We start from the raw sequence: 10,753 nt of genomic DNA, 5'->3' as shown, positions 1-10,753 counted from the left end.
GCTAGGGTGCCCCCTGGTGAGATTTGGAGACAGTTGCCGATTAGGGAGGAAACCAAACCCACCCAAAGGGACCCTCAGCTCCTTTTTATGGCCCACCGTATGCATCAACAGCTTTACAACCGCCGCCCCCTCTGAGGGGCCATTGGTCTTCTGGGAGAAGAGGACGGGGCAGATATAGAGGGAGCAATGCATGTTTTAATTGCGGCCGTGCAGATCACTGGCAACAGGAATGCCCCTTTAAAAGACAGGCAGTAGAAGGAGATTATCCGACCCAAAGGAGGGAGTACCCACCAAGGGGAAGACAGACGAGATACACTGACTTCTCCCAGGCAAACCCTTTCCCAACATAGGATTGAGTAGCTAATTTAGTCATAAGGACTCTCCAATCGGAGAGGGAACCTATTATCTCTCTGCAGATAGGAGATCAACATCACTCATTTGTAATCGACACTGGAGCAGCCATGTCTTCTGTGCAATCAGAACTTCGACTACCACTATCCGACCACACGCAGCAATTGTCGGGGTTCCAAGGACAGGTGTGTGAGTATCCTATTTCTGAACCTGTGACAGTCACTTACGAGAATAAGTCTGCAGATCATCAGTTTGTAGTGACGACTGGATTGGACTGTAACTTGTTGGCCCGAGATTTACTGTGTATCTTCCAGCTACAGCTAGAGTGCGGAGACGAGGGGGTAACGGTTAAATCATGGAGGATGAGACAACAGTGCTATATTTCTATCACCCCCAGTGGTGGACGTTAGACATTGAACATTCACTGCATCACGTTACCCTGGCCTATGACAGAACTGGACAAAACAGGGAGTTGGAGGACAAATACCGGCCATTAATTGGGACCGAATGGCCAGTCAAGGTTACAGCCACAGTCACGGGAAAAGAAGGTACAGCCGATTTTGTTACAATACCACCACATTTATGGCCACAGTCAGCTTCGGTAAGCCCTCATATTACACGTCAGGTCCACGACCAGTACCATGCCAGGGATCTGGGGCAAATGGTAAGGAGGGCAGTGGATCATTCAGATCCAACAGAGTACGCACTTGAAGTCATGCCAGACGGCACTGCCATAACATATTTTGAGGTCCCTGAAACAATTAACACTCGACTGCAGCATCACTGGGGACATGATGTTTTGGAATATGTCAATCCACAGGTCTGGGCGAAATACCCATCACAAGTGGGAAAGACAAATGTTACACCTATAAAGGTAACGATTAAGGATCATGTAAAGCTACCTTCCATTCGGCAATACCCCCTGAAATCCCAAGCTGCTCCGTCGATAGACAAATTAATCCGAGAGCTGTTGCAACAGGGTATTTTGGTCCCTTGCCAATCAGAATGTAACACCCTCATACTTGCTGTGCCTAAACCAGCCAAACCAGACCAGTACCGATTAGTACAGGATTTACGTTCAATCAATGCCACCACATAGCCGTTACATGCTCTCACCCTCCAACAGGATATTACGGTGTATAGCTCCCACTCGGTCATCACACTACTGAGGCAACTGCAGACTCAGCATCTTACCGCAGCTCGTCAGAATAGGTATGAGGTATACCTTTTGAACAATCCACGTCCGACATTTAACCACTGTACCACTACCAATCCAGCCTGTTTTCTTAGTGGTCCCCCTGTCCATGAAGATGCACCTGGCCACGACTGTTTAGCCTTGATTCAGGAAACTACCACAATAAGGGGCGATTTGAGTGACATTTCGTCAGAACAACCTGACATGATTATGTGTGGTCAAATATCCCACCGGGGTTTAGTTAATGACTTACTGCAGGCCCTTCTTATGCCCGCACAGATTTCCGTTATTAAATGCGCTGCCCACACAAATGGTAAGACCCCAGTTGACGTTGGTAATGAACAAGCAGATTGTGCAGCGCGGACAGCCGTGCAAATTCAGCAAGTGATGGTGCCTAAAATGGTAAGTCAGACTAAATGATCTACTATAAATATGTCTGCTTCTGACAAATCAATGCCAACCATCCAAGACGTCATAAGGTTACAGGAGGACGCTCCTGAGAGTGATAAACAAATGTGGAAACGGTTAGGTTGTACATATGATTCTGTTTCCTCTTTATGGACCACGCCAGCACATCAGACTTGTATGTCTGATGTACTGGCTTAATGGGTCATTGAATGTGCTAAAATGCAGGGGTTGGCCCAGAGTATCAGTAATCGGTGTTTGATTTGTCAGCAATATAACACCGGAAAAGGTATCCCTTGTGGGATGGGGCAAACCCCGTTGCCCAGTGGTCCCTTTGAGACGCTCCAAATGGATTACATTGAGTTGGAAAGGTGTCAAATATGTTTTGGTCATTGTGGATGTGTTCAGCAGATGGGTCGAGGCGTATCCGACTATCGATAATAAAGCTGCTACTGTGGTTAAAGTCTTGATGCGGAAAATCATTCCCCATGCTATTTTCCAGGTGTGGAGCATGATGGGGTGGCTACGCACCATCTGTGTGATATTTGGCCTCACTTCGCTTGGAGTGTTATTGGCGACGGACATGGAAAAGGGGAATATTATCTATATTTGTAACCCCAACCAATCTACAAGGATACATCACCTATGCAAAGGTGATGTTCTTCGCTGCCCCCATATACGAGGACATGGTATCGACTCATGGAAGGTCGTCAAAGTTAAGGAGAATGCAGGACTCATGAAGCAATTGCACCGGTCCCGGCGATGGGAAGGGAATATTTTCTGGAAACATTGCCTTGTTTTTGGAAAACATGTAAATTTGATTTTGGATGTGTTAAGATTGGTGCAATAAAGGTAACATCAGGCCGTCAGGAGAGCGTAGGAAGAGGCTATGAGAAAGAGAGAGGGACTAGAGAGCGGACGGGGCGTGTGAGAAGGGAAGTACAGCTAGAACGTAGGTTACCGGGAGATACACTTAAGTTAGTTAAAGGCCAAACTGAGGAAAACCTGGGTAGTATGAATCTCTTCTACCAGATTTACCATCGCTTGTATGGCCACGGACGGGTTGTCTGCTATCCGAACCCCGCAGCAGTGTCTAGGTTATTTTCTGTTTCACCGCTTTGGGGCACTCCCCAAACAGTGGTTCATTGTCAGCATTCCGAGCCACTGCCCGAGCAAGTCACTCTTCCTTACGATCCGGGTTCAGCACCACCGGCTATTTGCCTTCCCCTTCCTCGGGATAATTCCCATTCACAGTATGATAGGTTGCAACGGTGGAGGGCGTATATACCTAGCCACTTCACTCCCAATAGGGATTCCCGGTTGTACGAGAATTGTTTCAGCAGTGAAGGATACGGCTGTTTGCTGGAAGAGGTGGAAACAAATATAACATGTCTGTTCCCCACCTGTACGGACAGGAGGTGCCATATCACCCAGGCGTCTGGCCAATGCGTTTGTTACAACACCACTTGCGTTCCATTGAACGCCGGCCTCCAGCTCCTTTGTGGCTGGGCGAATGTCTCTCATATCACTGTTGGGACTAGGGCTTTCCGCATTGCTAGGCGGCCCGAATGGGCGTTTCGAAGCTGGATAAACTGGGCTACTGGGGGATCCTTACGCAACCGATATACTGATTGTGATGCTAGCCTGCACACGGAACAAGGATACTACTTTTTATTTAATGGCACAGCGACCAATGTTTTGTCACCCCCATTTCCCCGCCAAATTGCTACAGGGACTCTAGTCCCTACCACAGTCCCCTGCCCTGCGGCGTGGAAGCTGCATAATCAGTTAGCACGCAGGGCAGTCTCGGCTGAATTTTGCGAGAACTGGAAAAAACCTCAGGTTCTCGCACCCAACCGGGGCCACTCAGCCGGGTGGGGGACTCTGAGCGTCTTGACACTGGGAGGTGTGGGGGGTTCCTTGGCTGTCAGCAATAGGAATTATTTTATTTGTGGCCTTACCATCTTGGGAAATGAAACCTTGGGAGCCCTCGGGCAATAACCAAGGAATTGTCTCAGCTACGGTTGTTTGCAATGCAGAACCGGTATGCTCTTGACTATCTTCTGGCCCGTGAGGGTGGGGTATGCGCCATAGTGCAGGGCAAGTGTATCATGGGAGTTCAGGACTTGATCGCTAACATCACTAAATTAATGGATCACATACGGGATCACCTGGACGGAATGCAGGATCCTGGCACTTGGGGTAACTGGGGATTTGGAGGTTGAAAGGGCTGGTTGATAAATATGGTCATGTATTTAGTGGTGGCTATCGGCTGCATGTTTGTGGGCCCAGCCATCCTTAAATGTGTGATGGGTAGAATGCGGGGTACACTGGGACAGATCAACGCCCATAAAATCTTAGCTGTCAAAATCTATGAGGGTGCAGCAGATGAAGGGGGGCCACGCCAGGAATTGGAAATGCAGTGACAGATCTTTTTAGATGAGGGACCGTAGCGATGGATTGGATAGTTCGGTTATCATGGAATGATAAGAGGAAATGACGAATGTGATATCAAATAGTTACTTTAGAGATATTAGTTACTGTAATGTAGAGATAGGCCAGTCTCATTCTGGTGGGTTCACAGACAAAGGATTTCAGACCGCATGGCAAAGCAGGAAGAGGTGTGTCCACCATAGGAGGAGAAAAGGATGCTGGGTAATAGGGGCCAGAGGAAGGGATTGGAAGTGAGCCAATCAGAATGTCTGACTAGGCCAGGAGGGGTATAGGCTGACCTATGGGAATCGTGTATGTGAAACTTGATACCATTTGAATTGATTTGCAGAGATCCCTTTGTCTCTTTGTTCATTCGCTTTCCGGGATGTAGGAGACTAGATGTGTCCTATGCTTCTGTGAAATGAAACAAGCTTGCACGCTAAATAAAATAACTAATGCTGTACCTGCAAATCCATCTCGACTTTTATTGAGGCCAGAATGACGGGTAAAGAAATTTGGGATTTGTCACTGGTACAGGAATTGAACCCGCGCTGCTGGCCTCGCTTGTCTTGCTTGGGTAAGAAGACCAATCTCTGTCTTACAAAGGAAATTAGGGATAGTATCCGATCCAAGGAAGAAGCACACAGATTGGCCAAGAAAAATAATAAGTCTGAGGATTGGGAGCAGTAAAGAATTCAACAAAAAAGGATCAAGTGATTGATTAACAAGGGGAAAATACAGTCCGAAAGTAAGCTTGCAGGGAACATAAAGACAGACTATAACAGTTTCTATAATACATAAAGAGAAAGAGATTGGTAAAGACAAATGTCGGCCCCCTACAGACAGAAATGGGGGATTGTATAATTGGTGGCAAAGAAATGGCTGAGCAATGGAATACATACTTTGGTTCTATCTTCACAAAAGAGGACAAATTAGATACCAGAAATGTTGGAGATTGAAAGGCTGAGTGAGAGGGAAGAACTGAGGGAGATCAATATTAGGAGAGAAATGGTGTTGGGGAAATTGATGGAACTGAAGGCGGATAAATCCCCAGGGTCTGATAATCTACATCCCAGAATACTGAAGGAAGTGGCTCTGGAAATAGTGGATGCATTGGTGGTCACCTTCCAGGATTCTATAGATTCTGGAGCAGTCCCTGCTGATTGGAGGGTGGCTAATGTCACTCCAATATTCAAAAAGGGAGACAGAGAGAAAGCAGGGAATTATAGACCAGTAAGCCTAACATTGGCAGTGGGGAAAATTCTCAAATCCATTATCAAGGACTTTGTAGCGGGACATTTAGAAAGCTGTGGCAGGATCAGTCAGAGTCAGCAGGGATTTATGAAGGGGAAATCATGCGTGACAAATCAAATGGAATTCTTTGAAAATGTATGTCGTAGAGTTGACAAGGGGCCTGTCGATGTGATATATTTGGACTTTCAGAAGACATTTGACAAAGTCCCACATCAGAAATTATCGTGCAATATTAAAGTGCATGGAATTGGGGAAGTGTATTGAGGTGGATAGAAAACTGGTTGGGAGAGCAGAAACAAAGAGCACGGATTATTGGGTCCTTTTCAAATTGGCAGGCAGTAACTAGTGGGGTACCACACGGATCGATACTGGGACCCCAGCTATTCACAAGAGATATTGATGATTTGGATGAGGGAACAAAATATAACATCTCAATGTTTGTAGGTGACACCAAGTTGGGTGGGCGGGTGAACTGTGATGAGGATGCAGGGATCCTACAGCATGATCCGGACAGGTTGGGCGAGTGGGCAAATCAATGGCAGATGCAGTATAATTTGGATAAGTGTGAGGAAGCAAAAACAGGAAGGCAGATTACGACCTGAATGGTTGTAAATTGGGAGAGGGGAGTGTGCAGCGGGACCTGCGTGTCCTTGTGCACCATTCGCTGAAGGTAAGCATGCAGGTACAGCAGGTGGTAAAGGAGGCGAATGGCATGTTGACCTTCATTGCGAGAGGTTTCGAGTACAGGAGCAGGAATGTGTTTTTGCAATTATACAGGGCTTTGGTGCGGCCACACCTAAATATTGTGTGTAGACTTCCAGTAGCGGCCATGACCTGCTATGTCACGCGAACGGCAGCTCCCGCCGGGATCGGTGTTTCGGGCCGCTAAAAGGAGCGGCAGCGGCAATTAACAGGAGGGACCGGCATGGGAACAGATGTGGGAGAGCCCCCCCCCCCCCCCGCTGGTGCATGGAGAGGACCAGGTGCGGAGCCGGCAGATGCGCGAACCCGGGGAAGAAGGTCGAGAAGGTCCGGCAGGACAAAATGGCGGCCGGAGAATATCGGGAGGTGTGGGCCCAGTGGGCCAGACAACAGCAGGAGCTCCTGAAAAACTGCTTCATGGAGCTGAAAAGGGAGATGCTGGCCTCCATGGAGAGAATTGTGGTGACCCAGAAGGCGCAGGAAAAGGAGATCAAGGAGGTGAGGAGGAAGGTGGCGGAGAACGAGGACGAGATCCTGGGCCTGGCGGTGAAAGTGGAGGCGCACGAGGCGCTCCATAACAGATGGCAGGAGAGGCTGGATGGCCTTGAGTGCAGATCTCGGTGCCACAATCTGCGGATCCTGGGCCTTCCTGAAGGAGCGGAGGGGGAGGACGCGAGCACGTACGTGGCCACAATATTGGGGACGCTGATGGGCGCGGGGGCCTTCCCACGGCCCTTGGAGCTGGATGGGGCGCACAGGGTCCTCGCTGGAAAGCCGAGGGTAAACGAGCCACCGAGGGCGATGGTTATACGGTTTCATCGCTTGGCAGACCGGGAGCGAGTCCTGCGGTGGACGAAGAAATAGCGGAGCAGGAAGTGGGAGAATGGCGAGATCCGAATTTCCCAGGACCTGGGAGCTGAGCTGGCGAGGAGGCGTGCAGTGTTTAACCGGGCAAAGGCGGTCCTTCACGCTAAAGGGGTGAGGTTTGGGCTCCTGCACCCGGCGAGACTGTGGGTAACATACCAGGACAGGCAACACTATTTTGATACCCCAGACGAGACGAGGTCGTTCATCAGGCAGGAGAAGCCGGACCTGAACTAAGGGACTGTTGTATGGGGGTGAAATGTGCGGGTGGGGTGGGACCGAGGGGAGGACTGCGGGTAAAGCATAAGTTTATGGGCACGTCTGCCCTAGTTTGGTTGGGGTTTGTTGTTTGTTTTGCTTGTTTTCCAGGTGTTTTGTTTTACAGGTGTTCGGTGCTAGGGGGTGGGAATCGCACAGGACGGGCTGTCCAGGGAACGGGGAGGTCCCAGATGGCGCTTGCCCCTCTACCCTGTGGGTGAGGGGGGGGGATAGGGTGGCCCGAAGGGGGCAACAAGTTAAGGGTGGATATATAGAGGCGGGAGCGGCCGGGGTCAGCATGGGTGAGCTGACTCACGGAAGCAAAATGGGGGGGAAACAAGAGCTAAGCGGATGCTTGGTCGGGGGGGGGGGAGTTTGGGGGGGGGAAGCGGGGTTTGGGGGGGGAAGGGGGAGGGGTGCTGCTTTGCTGACTGAAGGGGAGCCAGGTGAGGGGTATGGATGGAGAGTCGGCAGGGGGGAGAGCTGGAGGAGGGAGGCCGGGGCACGGGGTTGGCCGAAAAAGGGAGATGGCTAGTCGGCGGGATGGTTACCCCCCCACCCCCCACCAAGCAGGCTGATCACATGGAACGTGAGGGGCCTGAATGGGCCAGTCATGCGGTCCCGCGTGTTCTCGTATTTGAAGGGGTTGAAGGTAGACGTGGCCATGTTGCAAGAGACGCACTTAAAGCTCGCGGACCAGACGAGGCTAAGGAAAGGATGGGTTGGACAGGTGTTTCACTCGGGGTTAGACTCAAAGACCAGTGGAGTGGATATTTTGGTCAGTAAATGAGTGGCGGTTGAGACGGGGAGTATCGTGGCGGACAAGGGGGGCAGGTATATATTGGTGAGTGGCAAGCTGCAGGGGGCTCGGGTGGTGTTAGTGAATATATATGCCCCGAACTGGGTCAATGCGGACTTTATGACACGCGTACTGGGTAGGATCCCGGACTTGGAGATAAGTCAACTGATTATGGGAGGGGACTTTAATACGGTCTTGGATCTGGGCTTGGATCGTTCCAAATCCAGAACTGGAAAGAGGCCGGCGGCGGCCAGGGCCTTGTGGGAGTTCATGGACCAGATGGGGGGAGTGGACCCCTGGAGGTTTACACGGCCAAGGATGAAGCAGTTTTCCTTTTTCTCCCATGTCCATAAAGTCTATTCACGAATAGACTTCTTTGTGTTGCGTTAATCCCGAGGGTGGAGGGGGTAGAAAGATCGGCCATTGCGGTCTCGGACCATGCCCCGCACTGGGTGGACCTGAGACTGGGGTGGAACGCGGTCAGCGCCCTCGCTGGCGACTGGATGTGGGGCTGCTGGCGGACGAAGAGGTGTGCGGGTGGATAAGGAGGAGTATTGAGAATTATGTGGGAACGAATGACACAGGAGAGGTGACAGTGGCAGTGGTTTGGGAGGCTCCGAAGGCGGTCAGTAGGGGAGAGTTAATCTCCATTAGGTCCCACAGAGAGAAGAAGAAGAGGGCGGAGAGGGAGAGACTGGTGGGAGAGATACTCAGGGTAGATAGGAGGTACGCGGAGGCCCCAGAGGGGGGCTGTTGAACGAGCGCCGGAAATTACAGGCGGAGTTTGACTTGCTGTCCACGGGGAAGGCGGAGGCGGAGCTGAGGAAAGCGAAAGGGGCAGTTTATGAGTATGGGGAGAAGGCGAGTAGGATGCTGGCGCACCAGCTGCGCAGGAGGGAGGCGGCCAGAGAGATTGGGGGAGTGCGGGATAGGGAAGGCAACATGGTGCTGAGCCCAGAGAGGGTCAATGAAGTCTTCAGGGAGTTCTATGGAAGGTTATACAAGTCGGAACGCCCACCCCCCCCCCCCCCCCCCTCCCCGGGGAGGGGGAAGGGATGAGGCGGTTCATGGACCGGTTGAGGTTCAAAAGGGTGGAAGCAGAGCGAGTGCAGGGACTGGGGGCCCAGATTGGGTAGGAGGAGGTAGTCAGGGGGCCAGCAGGCAGGCAGACGGGCAAGGCCCCGGGCCCGGACAGCTTCCCCGTAGAATTTTATAAGAAGTTCTCGGAGCTGTTGAGCCCGCTCTTGGTGAGAACCTTCAATGAGGCAAAGGAGAAAGGGATCCTCCCTCCGACAATGTCGCAGGCATTGATCTTGCTTATCCTGAAGAAGCAGAAGGATCCGCTTCAGTGTGGGTCCTACAGGCCGAGATCGCTCCTGAACGTGGATGCCAAGCTGTTGGCAAAAATTCTGGCCACCAGAATAGAGGACTGTGTCCCGGGAGTGATTGGGGAGGACCAGACAGGGTTTGTTAAGGGCAGGCAGCTGAACGCGAATGTGAGGAGGTTCCTGAATATTATCATGATGGCTTGGGGGGGGGGGAGGTGGAGGTGGTGGCTGCGATGGATGCGGTGAAGGCCTTTGACAGGGTGGAGTGGGAGTATCTGTGGGAGGCGCTAGGCAGGTTTGGATTTGGGGAGGGATTTATAGGGTGTGTCAAGTTGCTGTATCAGGCCCTTGCAGCGAGTGTGTCCACAAACCGGCTAAGGTCGGAATATTTCAGTCTGCACCGGGGGTCGAGACAGGGGTGTCCCCTGTCCCCATTGCTGTTTGTCCCGGCAATTGAGCCATTGGCCATCGCGCTCAGGACTTTGGGGGTTTAGAGGGTGCTGGTGCCTGGAGGGGAGGAGCACCGGGTCTCCCTCTACGTGGATGACCTGCTGTTGTATATTTCGGACCCATTAGAGGGGATGGGGGATGTCATGCGGATCCTGGGGGACTTCGGCAGGTTCTCGGGGTGTAAGTTGAACGTGGTGAAGAGTGAGCTGTTCGTGGTCCATGGTAGGGGCCAGGAGGAGAGACTGAGGGAGCTCCCGCTCAGGTTAGTGGAGAGGAGCTTTCGGTCCTTGGGGATACAAGTGGCCAGGAACTGGGATGCCCTGCACAGTCTCAACTTAACCCGGCTAGTGGAGCAGATGGAGGGAGAGTTTAAAAGGTGGGATATGCTCCCACTTTCCTTGGCGAGATGGGTGCAGACTGTGAAGATGACCGTTCTCCCCAGGTTCCTCTTCGTATTTCAGTGCTTCCCCATTTTCATCCCCAAGTCCTTCTTTAAGCGGATAAATAGGATTGTGACGGGATTTGTGTGGGTGAATAAAACCCCGCGAGTCACAAGGGTATTCTTGGAGCGTAGCCGGGGCGGAGTGGGGGGGGGGGGGTTGGGTGGACTGGCTCTGCCGAACTTCTGCAGTTATTACTGGGCGGCCAATGTGGCCATGATCAGGAAATGGATGATGGAGGAGGGGGCGGCGTGGGGGCGGTTGGAGGTGGTGT

Source organism: Scyliorhinus torazame, chromosome 1 (assembly GCF_047496885.1).
Source record: "Scyliorhinus torazame isolate Kashiwa2021f chromosome 1, sScyTor2.1, whole genome shotgun sequence".
Lineage (NCBI taxonomy): Eukaryota > Metazoa > Chordata > Chondrichthyes > Carcharhiniformes > Scyliorhinidae > Scyliorhinus > Scyliorhinus torazame.
This window is presented reverse-complemented; position numbering follows the sequence as displayed.